The sequence below is a fragment of the Delphinus delphis genome, chromosome 2 (assembly GCF_949987515.2).
Source record: "Delphinus delphis chromosome 2, mDelDel1.2, whole genome shotgun sequence".
NCBI classification, from domain to species: domain Eukaryota; kingdom Metazoa; phylum Chordata; class Mammalia; order Artiodactyla; family Delphinidae; genus Delphinus; species Delphinus delphis.
In genome coordinates, this window is record NC_082684.1 from 48,965,604 (window position 1) to 48,985,684 (window position 20,081).

At 38.7% G+C, this 20,081-nt stretch overlaps 1 protein-coding gene across 1 annotated transcript in view; it reads right to left on the minus strand.

Moving 5' to 3' along the window:
- The window catches only part of GNG2 (G protein subunit gamma 2), a 136,360-nt gene that overhangs the window by 108,261 nt on the left and 8,018 nt on the right, over window positions 1-20,081 (minus strand). Inside the window, exon 2 of the mRNA XM_060004562.1 lies at window positions 7,336-7,376. The gene's annotated coding sequence lies outside the window, so the exon portion shown is untranslated. The remainder of the gene's footprint in view (window positions 1-7,335; window positions 7,377-20,081) is intronic.

A 20,081-nucleotide genomic window follows, 5' to 3' on the forward strand; every position in this document is an offset into this window, starting at 1 on the left:
AAATTTCTGGAGGGCACACACGATACTATTAACAGTGGTTATCTCTAGGGAGTGGGCTAGGAGTTGATGTTTGGAAAGAAACTTCTCTTTTTCATTTATTCCTGTGTCTACTACTTGAATTTTTAAAAATCTCACATATACATTCCTTTCATAATTAAAAAAACTAATTAAAAAATTAAAAGCTTAGTTATCACAGAAAAGGAATATGGTATATACCTAAAATAGTGTCTGACACTTAAAAAGCTTTCAATACATTCTGGCTTATTAATCAAAGTAGGCATTTCTAGTTACCACCTATCCAGCAAAGTAAAATCAACTTGACTAGAATAAAGGCCACCTCTCATCTCTGTGAATGTACATTTTCCATGAATCACATTGTGAGAAATGCTCATTACCACCTGCTGAGGATATGGTTTTAAACTCTTACACCTTCACACACCAAAACTGAAACCTACCTTCTTAACGCCCAATCATAAAACACGGTACATTGGGCTACCTCTCGACTCTATTACCACTGTTCTTGTAAGCACACTGATTAACATCACACAGAGCATGCTGGGGTTCTAGGAACCATACTATCTTACAGCTGGGGGTTTGCACGATATTTTCTAAGAAATTAAAGGTTACATGGCAGCATATGCCAAAGCTAAAAGACAGATTTAAACAGCATTTAAAAAATGATGCAATGGCTATGAAGTTTGGATGCTGTGCACCAGTTAAGTGCTATACTGGTTGCCTAGTTACATCTCTGCAAAAGGCCAAAAAAGTTGTCTCTAAATCTAGAAGTAATTAAAAACCTTAAAGTTTCACCATTAAACCAATGATTATGTGTGAAACCCTAGGCAGTCATCCCTTAAAATAAGTGCCCGTCAGACTTTGATCAGGTGGTAGCCCTTGGGAATGTCCAAGGAGATATTTTAATAAAAGACATTTCTATATACGGAATTTTTTACCATGCTCACATTTCATTAAAGTTACCACATCTGGACTCTTCCTGTTTTGTCATACCCAATCGCAGTCCGCTACTATAGGATATTAAAAAACTTTCTAACCTAGTTGATATAACTTCTATCCCGTGAGAGGTGGAAAAAAGTCCAGTGTTTTAAATTGTTAAACTTTAAAAAAATTTTTTTATTGCAATCAGCTTTGCAAATTATAGGCCAGTTTATAATCCAGTAACAAAAACCATGCATCTTAATACTAACAACTAGTGTCTTAACTCTATGAATTTCCTGATCGGTTCTGCCTGACAGACACTTTTAAGTCCAAATATCTTCTCCCAGTAATGGGACAGGATGAACAACAATTTTGGTCTAGAAATTTAAAAACATGAGTGTATTAAAATGGATGAGACTTCCTCCAGAATTTGAAGATAGGGAGAAACAGTCTTTTTTTTTCTTCCTCTTGAAGTTCAACATTTCTTTTTGAGGTAAAATTCACAAAACATGAAATTAATCATTAACCACTTTAAAGTGTACAATTCAACAGCCATTTCATACATTTACGATGTCACGTAGCCATCATCCCTATTTAGTTCCAAGACATTTCTATTACTCCCAAAGAAACCCTGCACCAGAGTAGCTTGGATCATTTGGATCTCCTATTTACATTTACTCTGTAATTTCTCTTTGGAAAGGAATAAAAGAAGCTGAGTTTAAACAACAGCATAAGGATTTCATCTCCTTTCATTTCTTCTGGAGCTTGTTTGATTCACAAAAAAAAACAAAACAGCTGAGGCTCAAAGCTGAAAGCAGGCTAGTCTTAACAAAATGAAACCAGGCAGGATTGAGAGTCTTAGAAGGAAGGAACCCCAAAAAGGGATTGACAAGAATATCAGAATAACTCACAATCTATCCTCATCAGAAACCCAGATCTTAGCTCCAAGACTGATAGTGTTCAATCTTTTTTTTGGAAGAAAAAAAAAAAACAATTGAAAGAGAATTCCTTGTACCTACCAACTAGAACATTTTAGAAGACAGAAAACACACATTAAAAAAAATATATATTGCCAGCTCCTCAAAGTCAAAGCCTGTTCTAGGGAAGATAATGTACTGCCCTTCCAAGTACACTTACAAACTCTTTGTCCCAGTGGCTTAGAGAATAAAAATCTCCAAATGAAGGTCACAGAAATGTAAGAAATGAGGCTCCTTCTGTATTCCTGTTTTCCTGGTCTGGCTTTGCTGTGGGTGAGGGCAGGGCAGAGCGTTATGGAAGCATGGAGGAAGGGCTGAGTAAGAATCTTCACCCAGATGCAGCCAATTACTTACATCAGGGTAAGTAGCTCATGCTCTACCACTGGGAGTCAGAGAGCACCGATGTCTTAGAGCTGGATAAGACTCCAAGACATGATCCTCTCCAATCCCCTCCCCTTGGGCATCAAGATAGTATTCCTAGTACTTATCTATTCTTGAACATTCTGTGCTGTCTCTTAGAGGGAAAAAGTTCAATTTTGTTATACAAAAGGCAGGATTCAAACGAAGAGAGCACCATGCTGCTTTGGCAAACTTGTAATTTCCATACATGCTGACATGCTGAAAAAGATCCAATGAGGTTCTGTGGTCACCTCAATAAGAAAGCTATCAAAGCTGTGATCATCAGAGAAGCCAGTAACACTGGGGAATTAAAAGAGTGGGCCATGAAATCTAATAACATTTTATAAATGTTGCTGGTTCTTCTGAGTTGGTTTCGGGCAAACATGTATATGTGGATACAGATTTTTCCAGAGTTAGATTCACCCTCACCCTCAGCCCAAACCCTTGAGGTTACTGTCATTATTTCATTCAATCAGATTTTCTATTTTCACAATTCATCGGCATGACAGTCACTCTCCACTAGAGCTGTTTTTAGACAGCTAGGCGCCCAACTGTCCCAAATTACCCAGAACTCTAGGAGTTTTAGCACTGAAGCTCCCAAGTCCCAGGTAACCTCCCAGTCTTGGACAAATCAGGATGGTTCGTTACTCTACAGCTAGCCCTAAGTTTGGCCTTCAGATCTGTATTGCTGACCTGTCTTGAAGTGGATAAAAAGGGGACTCGCTACAAAAATAGCTGCAACATTTAAAATCTCCATCAAAAATCTCTGGCTAGGGACCTCCCTGGTGGCACCGTGGTTGAGAATCCGCCTGCCAATGCAGGGGACACGGGTTCAAGCCCTGGTCTGGGAAGATCCCACATGCCACGGAACAACTAAGCCCATGCGCCACAACTACTGAGCCTGCGTTCTAGAGCCCACGAGCCACAACTACTGAGCCTGTGTGCCACAACTACTGAAGCCCGTGCACCTAAAGCCCATGCTCCACCACAAGTGAAGCCACCGCAATGAGAAGCCCATGCACCGCAACGCAGAGTACCCCCTGCTCACCGCAACTAGAGAAAGCCCGCGGGCAGCAACGAAGACCTAATGCAGCCAAAAATAAATAAATAAAATATAAATAAAATTTTTAAAAATTCTGGCTATATTCTACCCTGGAGATGGTTTTTAAAAAATAACCCAGTGATCCATTTCATTCACTAGGTGAGCAATGGTTTCTTACTTTGTGGGGATGACTTACCTAATGTATGGTGGAAATTAAACCATACTTAGAAATTAGCTATAATAAATACCACTACAGTAAGGTTCTAAAATATTATGTTATTTTTTCCTCCAACTTCCACATGTTAGAGCCTAATAAATAAAGCACAATGTGACAGGCAGACATAACAGCATAAAATAAAAATCTCACATTTCTTTGGTGCCATTCAAAGACCTTGGAACCTGCACACTGTAGGCAAACTCTCCAGAGTTGGAGAAATGCCAAAGGCAGCACGCTCTCCAGAGGCCACACCCATAGTACCAGAAAGTCTGGCCAAGGAAGGAGCCATTGGACTTCAACCTGTCCACTTGATCCAATGCCAAATACTCCAAGAAAACTAAAAGCCTTCAGTGCCTGTATTTACAAACAGGTTTTGCAGAGTCAAGACAAGAACTTGCTTCATCAACTTGGAACCCTAAACCTTCTCAACTCTATACAATGAAATGTAAGATAATCCTATCTCTGCTACCTGAGGCATTTCTACCTTTCTGAACAATTAATCTCTTTTACTTTGTAGTAGGCAGAATAATAGCCCCCAAATAGGTCCATGCCCTAATCCCTGGAACCTGTGAATATATAAACTTATGTGGAAAAAGGGACTTTGAAGATATGATTCAATTAAGGACCTTGGGATGGGGAGAGTATCTTGTATTATCTAGGTGTGCCAAATCTTATCACATGGGTCCTTAAAGTCAAAGAACATTTCCTGGCTCAGTTCAGAGGAATGAATATGGTGGAAAGACATACGGAGATGGAAGGCTGTTGGCTTTGAAAATGGAGGAAAGGGGACTCTAGAATTCTTCCCTAGAGCCTCCAGAAAGGAACACAGCTCTGTCAGTACTTTGCCTTTAGACCAGTGAGATCTCTACAGAATCTAACTTGCAGAACTGTAAGATAACATATTTGTATTTGGTGGATTTGTTTTAATCCACCAAGTTTGTTACAATTTGTTACAGCAGCAAACAAGAGAGGAATACATCCTTCATCACTGCTGTTCAATTTGCATAATGCCTTAGTAGTATTTTGCTTTAAATCTCAATATTTGACCATTTCTTGCCTAGTGTTTAATTTGCTTCTCTGTACAGACATAAAAAATAGATTTGGTACTAGAACAAATATGCTCAAAATCCCTCCAACAGTGCAAAACAATATTTCCTTTTACATGTCTATTTTGTTTAGTTTCTTTCTTTAGTTTGTTAGCACAGAGACCACTTACATAAGGAACTACTTTGCATAACTGAAACCAGTAATTTTGCATGAAGCAAAAATGCTTGTAGGTAAGAGTAACATGACAAACAACCTCTTTAAAGGTGTGTAACGACACAGTAGTTCTCAATGTCTCCTTAGGGCACTCTGGATACCCCAATGGCTGGAAGATGCCACTGGCCTTTTGTGAGCCAAGGACAGGGATACCAGAGAATACGAGGAAGAATTGCCCCATTCAACGTGTCAGCAACCCGCACCGAGAAACTCTGCTTGGATTGATTTGAAACATTTAAATACAGTGATTAGTATGAAAGAAATCAACACCAACATCAGACAGAGAACATGAAAAACTTATTTTAAAAGCCTTCATTATTAATAATATTTGGTAGAGTATAGGGATGGCTTAGCCCTCACCTGAAGATATTAAGTACTTAACGCCAAAAGAACCTCATTATGGGGTTGCAAAAGCTATACATGGCATTAAAAGCATACATACACACAGGCCTTCCTTCTAATAAGCTCTAGACCAGAGATTCTCAGTCGTGACTACACATTGTAATCACCTGGGGAGATCTTATAAACTACAGATGGTCAGACCCCTCCCCAAGGGATTCTGACTCAAGTGGTCTGGGTAGGGTTTACATATCAGTGCTTTCAAACACTTCCCTGGAGATTCTGACATGCACCCAGGACTGAGAATCACTGCTCTGTACCATCCATGAGCAGTCTATTGGACATATCCGTCTGGATGTGGCCACTCCACAGATTTGAATCTGTTCCTCTCTTCCTGTATCTGTAGCCCAGTTATCATCACTCACTGAATTTCCCAAAAGACAAATTGGGGAGTTTTTCTAAATGTCCTCCTCTCCTTCATCTTCAATCAGCAATTTCATCAGTTCTCCCATATCCAGCCCATCATTTGCAAATCCAAGAAGTCTACTGGTCTCCCTTCCATTAGCTTTTCTCTATTTTTTCTCTTAAGAAGGTTTTGATACTAGTAAATACTAAATATCGGCTGAATGAGTACATGGATAAATGGCTAGCTTCAGCAAAGTAAGTTAGGTTAAAAGCAGGTTTTATTTTTTATTTGCATTTTGCTGTAGCCACTAAATAGTTGTATAAACAATTAAAAATCTAACAGCCAAATTCAAGCCATCATCATATAATCCAATGCTCCAATGGGAAAAGAAGAGAAGGGGTGGAGGTATAGATGAAACAATACTGGTCATGAGTTATAATTGTTAAAACTGAGTGATAGGGATATAGAAGTTCATTATATTATCCTCTCTATTTGGTATATGCTTGAAATTTATCAGAATGAAGTTAATTTTAAAAGGGGGGGGAGGACTTCCCTGGTGGTGCAGTGGTTAAGAATCCACCTGCCAATGCAGGGGACATGGGTTCGAGCCCTGGTCTGGGAAGATCCCACACACCGTGGAGCAACTAAGCCCATGCGCCACAATCACTGAGCCTGCGCTCTAGAACCCACGAGCCACAACTACTGAGCCCTCATGCCACAACTACTGAAGCCCACGTGCCTAGAGCCTGTGCTCCACAACAAGAGAAGCCACCGCAATGAGAAGCCCATGCACCACAACGAAGAGTAGCTCCCACTCGCCGCAACTAGAGAAAGCTCATGCGCAGCAACGAAGACCCAACGCAGCCAAAAAATAAATAAATTTATAAATAAATAAATAAAATTAAATTAAATAAAATGGGGGGAAGTCCATGTCAGGACTAAAGGAAACTGCATCTCGGTTGGGGAGAGAAAACACATTATCACCTATCTCAGCAATATGGTGACCTTTCAAGTCTACAGCTAGATTCAAATGGCTTTACTCAGTTTCAAAAGCCAAGTCAGTTTCTTCAAGAAGAAACCCCACCAGTATCAAATTGACCTTTTATTGTGACTGTTGTTGCTGCTGAAAAAGCCCTTATAATGTCTACAACCAATCTGTTAAGAACAGGGTTTACACTTCTCTGGGCTAATCTACTCTGACATCTGTCTTTCACTATCCTCAATGGCTGCCACCAATTAATCATGTTCGGTTCCACAGAGACACAATTTGTTAAGGCAGTGACCTCAAAGGCTTCCAAACTCAGGTTTTTAGAAGAAAATGGGTGAAATCTGATTGTTTTGTTTTGTTTTGTTTGCGTTATGCGGGCCTCTCACTGTTGTGGCCTCTCCCATTGCGGAGCACAGGCTCCGGACGCGCAGGCTCAGCGGCCATGGCTCACGGGCCCAGCCGCTCCGCAGCATGTGGGATCTTCCTGGACCGGGGCACGAACCTGTGTCCCCTGCATCGGCAGGTGGACTCTCAACCACTGCGCCACCAGGGAAGCCCCGAGAAATCTGATTTTTAACTATCATTAAGGAGAGCCATTTTTTTCCCCTTTAAATCCTAAAGTCATGTCAACATTGCTAAAGACTATGAATGTTTCTTTTTGATCAACATCACATGTTAAATGCTTTCATCTCTGGGCTTAAGATTTTTCTTTAACTCTTGAAGTTCTGATTAGATTTAAGATCCTAGAAGAAAATATTTCAGAATTCTTACCTCTTCAGTTCCCAAAGCCTGAAGCTCACTGGCAGATCTGGCTGTTGAGAAAGCAGAGTGGAGAATGTATTGGTTTTTTTTTTTTTTAAAAAAAAAGGGAAATAACATGATACACAAACGCTGAACAAGCAAATAAATGTTTCTGTAAATAGGGTTTGGTGGTGATGGCTGAATAGCTCAAGGGGCAGAGGGGCTCACAGGTCTACCTTTCTGAGCCAATAAACAAACATTTTGTTAACTCTTTTTCTTTGAAGAAACAGATTTGTGAAAATAGGAGTCCCTTTCTTTGTGAACTTCCCTAACCTGAAAGAAAACATGAAAATACCAAGTCGGCTTGGGAACCTAGGGCAAGCACAGTTCTTGGTGACAGAGGCTGTGTACCGCTGAGATGAATAAGAACAAGCTTTCCTCCTGACCTAACTTGATTAGCTCCCAGCAGGACCGAAGTCCCAGATACACTCTTTCTCCAGGTGTTAGGGACAGGGGTGGGGCTCCATTCGTGTATATCTAACCCTTTAAGAGGGTAGGTTGGACAAGTTAATGGTTAAAAAACGTCGTTAGCATCCAAAGCTGAAGGCTGTTTAGAAGTAGAAACACCTATACCCTTAGCCACTCATGATCTCTGGGATGCTGGGCAGAGTCGGCCTAATTCCGCCTTGTGTGAGTGTGGTTCCTATCTAAGAAAGTTCCTGTCTTTACTTCTGAAAAGATATCCAGCAGCCAGCTCAAAGGGAACTGCCTAAGCCTCAGGGAATGCTTTACCATTCATATTTTGCTGTGTCTCGGAACTAAGAGTTACTCAGCATCTAGAGCATTATGACTGGGAGTGTAAATCAGATTCATGTTGGGTCCTGAGACCAAATGAACAGCAGTGTCTCTAGAGGTCTCCCATTGCCTAAGACTGGCACGTGTGCTAAAATCTCAGCCCAACTGATTATATTCCCAGATGACTATACGGGACCATGTGTTTTTAAATGAGCCAACATGATTAGAAAACCATTATCTCATGATTAATGACAGCAAAGGAAACAAAAACAAGCCAAGGGCAGAAAACAACCTATTTTCAGAGAATAAACCCTAGGGATAACAATGATTAGTGGGACTTGCAAAATAAGCCTCGAAGGGAGCTCTGAGTCCAGCACTCTCATACGTTCTTGGGAGAGCATAAATCAACACAATCTCTCTGGAAAGCAGTTGGGCAATATTTATCAAGATTCCAAATATGTTCTCACCCATTGTCTTGGTGATGTCACTCCTTGACTTGATCCAAAAAATGCAAAGTATAGACAAAGAAGTATTACCAAGGTGTTAGAAATAGCCTAAATATGAATAACATAACCCATTAAGTAAAACAGAAAAATTCCACACGATGGAACTTGGAAACAATAAATACAAAAAATTTAAGTGATGAGGAAGAATACACATGGAATAAAGTTATGCGAAAAGAGAATACAACATTATATATAGAGTATGACCTCAGCTAATTTTCTAATATCTATATATTATATACATGCATTTTTGAATACATTTTCATATTTTTAATATTCTAATATATCACATACAATATTTTCTAGTAAATATTATACATATCTTTCTGATACATATTTTTCTAGAAAAAAGATTGGAAGAAGGTATGTCAAAATGTTAACAGTGTATTATCCCTTTTGTATAGAAAATGGAAGTACCAGAAATTGCTAGATATGCCCCAGTATCTGCTTTCCCCTTCTTCCATGCTTGTGATAGAACCTAAGCTAGGCACATACATGTCAAGAATAACTGCTTTTCCCAGCCTCCCTTGTTGCTAGGTGTGTGGCCATGTGACAAAGTTCAAGGGGATTGCTGCAGCAGTGATGGGTGCAACTTCTGGGTCATGCCGTCCCCTTTCCAACTTTCTCCCTTCCTACTGGCTATAGTGAGGTCCTTATGGTAGGAAGCCACTTTAGACCATAAAGCAAGGAAAATATGCTTGGAATGATGTATCCAGGAGACTGGATACCTGGATGATCTTGTGGAGGAGAGTTACCTTACCAGCCCTGGACCACACACCTCTGGATTATTATGTGAGAGAGAAATAACTTCTCACTTCTGTAAGCCACTGTGAAATCAGGTCTCTGTTCTATGTGGTTCAACCAAAAACCTAATTAATGGAAGGGGTCAGTCTTAATTTTTTTTTACACTTTAAGTATTTTCCAAATTTTCAATGATCACCATGAATTACTTTCACCATCAGAAAAAGTTTAAGTTAAGTATTGTTTACTAATCTTAAAAAGATTAAGACAGCATAGAATGAAGTTTGGGTAACATGTGCCTTCTTCCCACATATGAGAGGAAAAATGAAATCCACAGTTTTAAGAAATAGTTTTTACACCATATGCCAGGGCAAAATCACACACAAACTCCCTGCATTTGCATGACCCTTTAATCAAACTCCACGGCACTTTATTTCAAGCCTTTCGAAAAATAGTTTTAATAAGGAAAAGTTGTAGAAATAAAATCTGCATGAGGAATACTCTAAGAAAACCTCTAGTCAATGTATTATCCATTTAAGAGGATACCTAGGCTTCTTAAAGTAATCTTAAATCATTCTTAAAAACCAGTTTTGTAGGTGCACTAACTCATACCTTTAACTTAAGGGTGTTGATTGTTCTCCATACAGAATCATAATGAATCACTCCTCAGTAATCCCACTTTGTTGACTGTCCATCAAAAAAGCATGTATGTTGGGATTTCCCTGGTGGTGCAGCGGTTAAGAATCTGTCTGCCAATGCAGGGGACACAGGTTTGAGCCCTGGTCCAGGAAGATCTCACATGCTGTGGAGCAACTAAGCCCGTGCACCACTATGCCACTATGCCACTATGCCACAGTAGCCCGAATGCTACTGAACCTGTGCTCTAGAGCCCGCGAGCCACAACTGCTGAGCCCGCGCGCCACAACTACTGAAGCCTGCGCACCTGGAGCCCATGCTCCACCACAAGAGAAGCCACTGCAATGAGAGGCCTGAGCACAGCAATGAAGAGTAGCCCCTGTTCACCACAACTAGAGAAAGCCCACGTGCAGCAACGAAGACCCAACGCAGCCAAAAAATAAATAAATAAATGGGGGGGGGGAAGCACGTATGTTGATTTTACTTTCCCCTGGTGTGATGACAGATTTGGCAGAGTTCACATAACCTCCTTGGTCTCCTCTGTGATCCAGGGACCTATATTATAAGATGACTATCCAAGATAAAGGAGTCATATCTACTCCATAAAATAGAGAAAAGAGACCTGGTCTACTTGGGGATCAGATCTGAAACAATGGCCTCACTAAAACCCGTCTCTAACTGTATTAGAATAATGCACTGAGGAGCGTTTAAATCTGTAATAATATTATGCCAGTGGCATTTTGGCACCTTTTAGAGACTCACTAAAGCCCTGTGCACCTTCACACCAGACACTTACCGGGTAGATCTGAGAGACTTATATGTAATTATATAGCAGATAAAGGACAAATTTACCCCCCTTCTTCCTGAGAGAATGCCAAATGGCCCTTTTCTCTCCTGTGAATCACAACACCCAACAGTAAAACGGCTAACTTATATTCAGTAACAAAGGGAGGATGCCAGAGTTTCTTTAATTCCCTCTCAGGACAACTGTGCCAGTACATTTTCAAGAAACCCTACACTCTCTTGTGATAGTCAAATTGAAGCTGATAGTCAACGCTCTGAATTCTCAGTTTCTCTCCGCCTCTTCCCTTTACAGGAACATAAGCAACCCAACTCCACAGGCCTAATTACCATGGTAACACCATGCACCGTGATTATGAGTGTGTTTGTTTTTTAAAATGACTCACAGATTGTTCCCCCAGAAACCCCAGACACACAGGTTTCTGGCTGGTTTATAAAATCTATCCAAAGTTTTCTTGCAAATGTCTTGCTCTTCATAGCACAACTGGTGTGACAGCAAGAGAGTCATCAAATCAATATGCCCATCTCCTTAAGGATGAAAAAACCCCACTTGGTTTTTTAAACACTCCAAGATTAATCAATTTAAAACTCGGGTTAATAATGAAATTAATTTGGGTTTGTACACTGGAGAAAAGTAATCTGTTTCTAATTTAAATAATTAAGGTAGTTCATAATGTAGTTTTAGGGACCCAAATAAAATTATCAGGTGAAATAAAATCAACAGTAAAAATTATCAAATAAAATAGCCTACATCGGTGCATACATGGGCGATCATATGTAAAGTGTTTTAAAAGAATAAATGTAAGTCCTTTTTTAAAATTAAAAATGCATTTTCTTTTCCTTAACACTGTCTGATCGTAACAATATAACTTGATTCTAGGGTAAATGTAAGTCTTAATGCCGAGATGTTTTTAAACTAAGGTCTAAAATAAAGAGATTTATTTTTAAAAAGCAAACATGAAAGAGTCCAGATATTTGGAAGAACTGTGGACTACTTCCATCTATTTATCAATACATATTATTTAAGACCCTCTATGTACTAAGCACCACTGTTTATAACTGAACATTGTAATAGGACTTAGGGAAGACTATTTTCTTACTGAAGACAAAGGTCATGGGCATGGCTGAGTCCTTCATCTTCTCTCAGAAGATCCTTTGTGTCACAAGGCACCATTCTGGATGAGCTTTTAGTGAGAGGGACCATGACCCAGTGATCACATCAGGCCTAGAATTCAGAGTCCTGACGTGGGCATCATGGGTGGCTCTCTCCAAAAAAAAATAGATGTTGGTAATTTTGGTATATTGATTTTCCTCTGTACGAAATGGAAATAAACCCTATTTTAAAAGAAATTTAGGCTTCCCTGGTGGTGCAGTGTTTGAGAGTCTGCCTGCCAATGCAGGGGACACGGGTTCGAGCCCTGGTCTGGGAAGATCCTGCATGCCGTGGAGCAGCTGGGCCCGTGAGCCACAATTACTGAGCCTGCGCGTCTGGAGCCTGTGCTCTGCAACAAGAGAGGCCGCAATAGTGAGAGGCCTGCGCACGACAATGAAGAGTGGCCCCCACTTGCCACAACTAGAGAAAGCCCTCGCACACAAACGAAGACCCAACTCAGCAAAAAAAATAAATTAATTAAAAAAAAAGAAATTTAAATGAAAAATTTTATATAAATCTATATAAATTAAAATGCGAAGTACCCTGATATTTACTTATGGTACAACATATGATAAGCAGACACACACACATACACAATTCATTAAAAATGACTATCTCCAGGACTCTGGGAGGGCTCATGACAAGGAGTACCTCCCAGAACTTCTGCTGCCAGTGTACTTGTCCTCACGGTGAGACACAGCCACACCCTGCCTCTGCAGGAGACCCTCCAACACTAGCAGGGCTGAGGGCAGACAGCAGAAGCAAGAAGAACTACAATCCTGCAGCCTGTGGAACAAAAACCACATTCACAGAAATATAGACAAGATGAAAAGGCAGAGGGCTATGTACCAGATGAAGGAACAAGACAAAACCCCAGAAAAACAACTAAATGAAGGGGAGATAGGCAACCTTCCAGAAAAAGAATTCAGAATAGTGATAGTGAAGATGACCCAGGACCTCGGAAAAAGAATGGAGGCAAAGATCAAGAAGATGCAAGAAATGTTTAACAAAGACCTAGAAGAATTAAAGAACAAACAAACAGAGATGAACAGTACAATAACTGAAATGAAAACTACACTAGCTGGAATCAATAGCAGAATTACTGAGGCAGAAGAAAGGATAAGTAACCTGGAAGACAGAATGGTAGAATTCACTGCTGCGGAACAGAACAAGAAAAAGAATGAAAAGAAATGAAGACAGCCTAAGAGACCTCTGGGACAACATTAAATGCAACAACATTCGCATTATAGGGGTCCCAGAAGGAGAAGAGAGAGAGAAAGGACCAGAGAAAATATTTGAAGACATTATAATTGAAAACTTCCCTAACATGGGAAGTAGCCACCCAAGTCCAGGAAGCGCAGTGAGTTCCATACAGGATAAACCCAAGGAGATACACGTCAACACACATAGTAATCAAACTGGCAAAAATTAAAGACAAAGAAAAATTATTGAAAGCAGCAAGAGAAAAATGACAAATAATATACAAGGGAACTCCCATAAGGTTAACAGCTGATTTCTCAGCAGAAACTCTACAAGCCAGAAGGGAGTGGCATGATATACTTAAAGTGATGAAAGCAAAGAATGTACAACCAAGATTACTCTACCTGGCAAGGATCTCATTCAGATTCAATGGAGAAATCAAAAGCTTTACAGACAAGCAAAAGCTAAGAGAATTCAGCACCACAAAACCAGCTCTACAACAAACGCTAAAGGAACTTCGCTAAGAGGGAAACACAAGAGGAGAAAAGGACCTACAAAAACAAACCCAAAACAATTAAGAAAATGGTCATAGGAACATACATATTGATAATTGCCTTAAACGTGAATGGATTAAATGTTCCAACCAAAAGAACCAGACTTCCTGAATGGATACAAAACAAGACTCATGTATATGCTGTCTACAAGAGACCCACTTCAGACCTAGCGACACATACAGACTGAAAGTGAGGGGATGGAAAAAGATATTCCATGCAAATGGAAATCAAAAGAAAGCTGGAGTAGAAATACTCATATCAGATAAAATAGACTTTAAAATAAAGAATGTTACAAGAGACAAGGAAGGACACTACATAATGATCAAGGGATCAATCAAAGAAGAAGATATAGCAATTATAAATATATATGCACCCAACATAGGAGCACCTCAATACATAAGGCAACAGCTAAGAGCTATAAAAGAGGAAATCAACAGTAACACAGTAATAGTGGGGGACTTTAACACCTCACTTACACCAATGGACAGATCATCCAAAATGAAAATAAATAAGGAAACACAAGCTTTAAATGACATGATAGACCAGATAGATTTAATTCATATTTATAGGACATTCCATCCAAAAACAGCAGATTACACTTTCTTCTCAAGTGCGCACGGAATATTCTCCAGGATAGATCACATCTTGGGTTACAAATCAAGCCTCAGTAAATTTAAGAAAATTGAAATCATATCAAGCATCTTTTCTGACCAAAAAGCTATGAGATTAGAAATCAATTACAGGCAAAAACCGTAAAAAACACAAACACATGGAGGCTAAACAATATGTTATTAAACAACCAAGAGATCACTGAAGAAATCAAAGAGGAAATCAAAAAATACTTAGAGACAAATGACAATGAAAACAGGACGATCCAAAATCTATGGGATGCAGCAAAAGCAGTTCTAATAGGGAAGGTTATAGCTATACAAGCCTACCTCAAGAAACAAGAAAAATCTCAAATAAACAATCTAACCTTACACCTAAAGGAACTAGAGAAAGAAGAACAAACAAAACCCAAAGTTAGCAGAAGGAAAGAAATCGTAAAGATCAGAGAAGAAATAAATGAAATAGAAACAAAGAAAACAATAGCAAAGATCAATAAAACTAAAAGCTGGTTCTTTGAGAAGATAAACAAAATTGATAAACCATTAGCCAGACTTATCAAAAAAAAGGGAGAGGACTCAAATCAATAAAATTAGAAATGAAAAAGGAGAAGTTACAACAGACACTGCAGAAATGCAAAGCATCCTAAGAGACTACTACAAGCAACTCTATGCCAACAAAATGGACAAGCTGGAAGAAATGGACAAATTCTTAGAAAGGTATAACCTTCCAAGACTGAACCAGGAAGAAATAGAAAATATGAACAGACCAATCACAAGTAATGAAATTGAGACTGCGATTAAAAATCTTCCAACAAACAAAAGTCCAGGACCAGATGGCTTCACAGGTGAATTCTATCAAACATTTAGAAAAGAGCTAACACCCATCCTTCTCAAACGCTTCCAAAATATTGCAGATGAAGGAACACTCCCAAACTCATTCTATGAGGCCGCCATCACCCTGATAACAAAACCAAATATACTACAAGAAAAGAAAATTACAGACCAATATCACTGATGAATATAGAGGCAAAAATCCTCAACAAAATATTAGCAAACAGAATCCAAAAACACATTAAAAGGATCATACACCATGATCAAGTGGGATTTATCCCAGAGATGCAAGGATTCTTCAATATACACAAATCAATATGATACACCATATTAACAAATTGAAGAATAAAAATCATATGATCATCTCAATAGATGCAGAAAAAGCTTTTGACAAAATTCAACAACCATTTACGATAAAAACTCTCCAGAATGTGGGCATAGAGGGAACCTACCTCAACATAATAAAGGCCATATATGACAAACCCACAGCAAACATCGTCCTCAATGGTGAAAACTGAAAGCATTTCCTCTAAGATCAGGAACAAGACCAGGTTGCCCACTCTCACCACTATTATTCAACATAGTTTTGGAAGTCCTAGCACCAGCAATCAGAGAAGAAAAAGAAATAAAAGGAATACAAATTGGAAAAGAAGAAGTAAAGCTGTCACTGTTTGCAGATGACATGATACTATACATAGAGAATCCTAAAGATGTCACCAGAAAACTACTAGAGCTAATCAATGAATTTGGTAAAGTTGCAGGATACAAAATTAATGCACAGAAATCTCTTACATTCCTATACACTAATGATGAAAAATCTGAAAGAGAAATTAAGGAAACACTCCCATTTACCACTGCAACAAAAAGAACAAAACACCTAGGAATAAACCTACCTAGGGAGACAAAAGACCTGTATGCAGAAAACTTTAAGACACTGATGAAAGAAATTAAAGATGATACCAACAGATGGAGAGATATACCACATTCTTGGATTGGAAGAATCAATATTGTGAAAATGACTATACTACCCAAAGCAATCTACAGAGTCAATGCAATCACTACCAAATTACCAATGGCATTTTTTACGGAACTAGAACAAAAAACCTTAAAATTTGTATGGAGACACAAAAGACCCCGAATAGCCAAAGCAGTCTTGAGGGAAAAAAATGGAGCTGGAAGAATCAGACTCCCTGACTTCAGACTATACTACAAAGCTACAGTAATCAAGACAATATGGTACTGGCACAAAAACAGAAACATAGATCAATGGAACAAGGTAGAAAGCCCAGAGATAAACCCATGCACCTATGGTCAACTAATCTATGACAAAGGTGGCAAGGATATACAATGGAGAAAAGACAGTCTCTTCAATAAGTGGTGCTGGGAAAACTGGACAGCTACATGTAAAAGAATGAAATTAGAACACTCCCTAACACCATACACAAAAATAAACTCAAAATGGATTAGAGACCTGCTCTAGACCTCCTAGAGTAATGGAAATAAAAACAAAAATAAACAAATGGGACCTAATGAAACTTCAAAGCTTTTACACAGCAAAGGAAACCATAAACAAGATGAAAAGACAACCCTCAGAATGGGAGAAAATATTTGCCAATGAATCAATGGACAAAGGATGAATCTCCAAAATATATAAACAGCTCATGCAGCTCAACATTAAAAAAGAACAAACAACCCAATCCAAAAATGGGCAGAAGACCTAAATAGACATTTCTCCAAAGAAGACTTACAGATGGCCAAGAAGCAAATGAAAAGCTGCTCAACATCACTAGTTATTAGAGACATGCACATCAAAACTACTATGAGGTATCACCTCACACCAGTTAGAATGGGCATCATCAGAAAATCTACAAACAACAAATGCTGGAGAGGGTGTGGAGAAAAGAGAACCCTCTTGCACTGTTGGTGGGAATCTAAATTGATACAGCCACTGTGGAGAACAGTATGGAGGTTCCTTAAAAAATTAAAAATAGAATTACCATTTGATCCAGCAATCCCACTACTGGGCATATACCCAGAGAAAACCATAATTCAAAAAGACACATACACCCCAATGTTCATTGCAGCACTATTTACAATAGCTAGGTCATGGAAGCAACCTAAATGCCCATTGACAGACAAATGGATAAAGAAGATGTGGTACATATATACAATGGAACATTACTCAGCCATAAAAAGGAACGATATTGGGTCATTTGTTGAGACGTGGATGGATCTAGAGACTGTCATACAGAGTGAAGTTAGTCAGAAAGAGAAAAACAAATATTGTATATTAACGCATATATGTGGAACCTAGAAAAATGGTACAGATGAACCAGTTTGCAGGGCGGAAATTGAGACACAGATGTAGAGAACAAACGTATGGACACCAAGGGGGGAAAGCGGCGGGGGAGTGGGGGTGGTAGTGTGATGAATTGGGTGATTGGGACTGACATGTATACACTGATGTGTATAAAATTGATGACTAATAAGAATCTGCTGTATAAAAAAATAAATTAAATTTAAAAAATTTTTAAAAAACAACTATCTCTAAATTGCTACATATTTTATGTATTGTTACCAATAATATTTTTTTCTCTAGAGCTTGAAGGGATAACCAGAGCCTATCAGTCAGGATAGGCTAAGGTTATACTGTGGAAACAACCCCCAAATCTTTTAAGACAGAAAAACTCATTTTTCACTCTCACTATGTGTCCATTGCAGGTCAGTGGAGAGACCATCTCTGTGTTGTCTTTATTCTAAGACCCAGGCTTAAGAGCTCAGCCACTGTCCCTGTGTTTCCACCACTGTCAATTGCCAAGGAATGTGCTCACATTCTGGTCATTATAAGCTTCCTCCTAGAGGTGAACATCACTTCTGCTTTCACTTCACTGGTCAATGCAAGACACAGGGCTACACCTAACTAAAGCAGATGGAGACCTGTAAGCCTATCATGAGCTGGGAAGGAAAACCAGAAATATTTTTGCCTAATCACATGCATTGGTGAACAAATAGTGCAAGCCTGAGACTGTCACTTAACTAAGTCACAACACTGACGTCTGACTATGCCGAGGAAGCAGGCTTCCTCAGGTGATTTCTTACTTCAAGTTCTGAGCACCTGTGGTTCATGTTGGGCCATAATCATTTCTGCTAAAACTGGCTGAGAACCCCATGGCTAGAACTGAAGATCCTCTACTCCATCTTTGTGGTAACAATAATAATTATACTAATAATAGCTACAATTCTGAATAGTTAGTTACTATATGTCAGGCACTATGACATGTAAAATAAACATTTTACATACATTATATAATTTTCCCCTATTTTGTGAAGTAGGTATTGTCATTATATCCCAATCTATAGATAAGGAAACAGAGGCACAGATAGTTTAAGCAACTTGTCCAGGACATTCTGATTCCAAACCAATGTTCTTTAACTACTATGCTCTCCTGTGTATTAAACCTTAGAATATTATTTTTGTATACTGTAGTATTTTCAGATTATTTTAAAACATAATAAAAAATCAATTTTTTTTTGCTTAGAAATTTTCATTTTTTTTAACTTAAATTTTTTATTAGTTTAATTTTAAAAAAAATGTGGGGACTGTTTGATATCAAGTTTTCTTTTCCCCCAATGGAAAAAAAATAATAAAACTGTTAGCAAAATTACTTTAATGCCTATATACAGTAATGTTCTCTAAACACAGCCATCATTCATGAAGTTTAAAAAATAATGGCAAAGGATCCATTCAATTCTCCAAAGAAAGACTAGACTAAAAGGACTGTTAATTTTTTTTTCTGTGTAAATTTTTTCACAATTTTTCTCATATGGTTCTGTGCAGATCAGATAAATACCCTTCTTAAACACAGCTCTGTTGGCAAAGCTTAGAAATGAACTTTTACTTTCCTGTTTAAAGATGCAAATATACGAGTAGGAAGCATTCGATCATTTATTACAGAGAAGGTATTCCTACCATTAACACTTAATCTGTTACGAAGAGAATGCACAGAAATACACCTAGAGGCAAGCAGTAAAAACACTGTACTGACGGCAGCTTCACTGCAATTTCCCTTTTTCACTCCTGCTGCCTCACAAACCTAGCCTCTGAAATGAAATATCAGAATGAAAAATAGGAACCATGAAGACAATGCAACAATAATAGAACTGCATGTTGCCTCTGCAGTTGGAAAGTGGAAAACTATTTTCAAAATAACTCATAATCAGAATTTTCAGAGAGCATTCTTGCTTCTCTTACATGTGCTGTAATCCACAAAATGCATACCTCTCTAGACAAAACAGTGTTTTCCTTTAAGTCTGATAGACATCATAAACAGAACCCTTGGCCTCTCTTGTTTATTTCTTGGCCCAGGGTGGATTTTATTTAGATCAAATTGATTTAAATGACGAGTCAGGAAGACTCAATTTAATTATATATATGTGTATTTTACAATGCAGAAATGCAGGGCTAGTTGTCTAAATTAAATGCCATTCTTATCACTTACTAGGACCTGATGTAATTTCTTCTGGAATCATTTGTTTAGAAGGTGATTCTTTGCTTCATCTCACAGGAGCCATTTTGTATTTTCTTCCAGGACTCTTTCTCTAGTCTACCTAGATCATCACCATCAACTAAAGCAAGCTTTTCATTTGTGTGTATTTGTGTATGTTTGTTTTTCTGAAAGGAGAATGCATGGAAACACTGTTCAACTCAAAGTTGTATGATTTTGATAAGTTTAACCTTTTGGGCCTTGATATCTTCATGTATAGGATGGAAACAATAATAGTGGCAGATTCTGTTGAACACCCGATACCCATTCACCCCTTCTTCCTTGCTAATAGAGCTAGACCTTTTTCTGGAGTCTGGTGACCAGACCAGTTTTTCAGAGAGGCGGGCCTGCGCCATGGCCTCACAGGACACTTGAACTAGCCAATCACAGCAGCTCTGTCTGCCTCACTA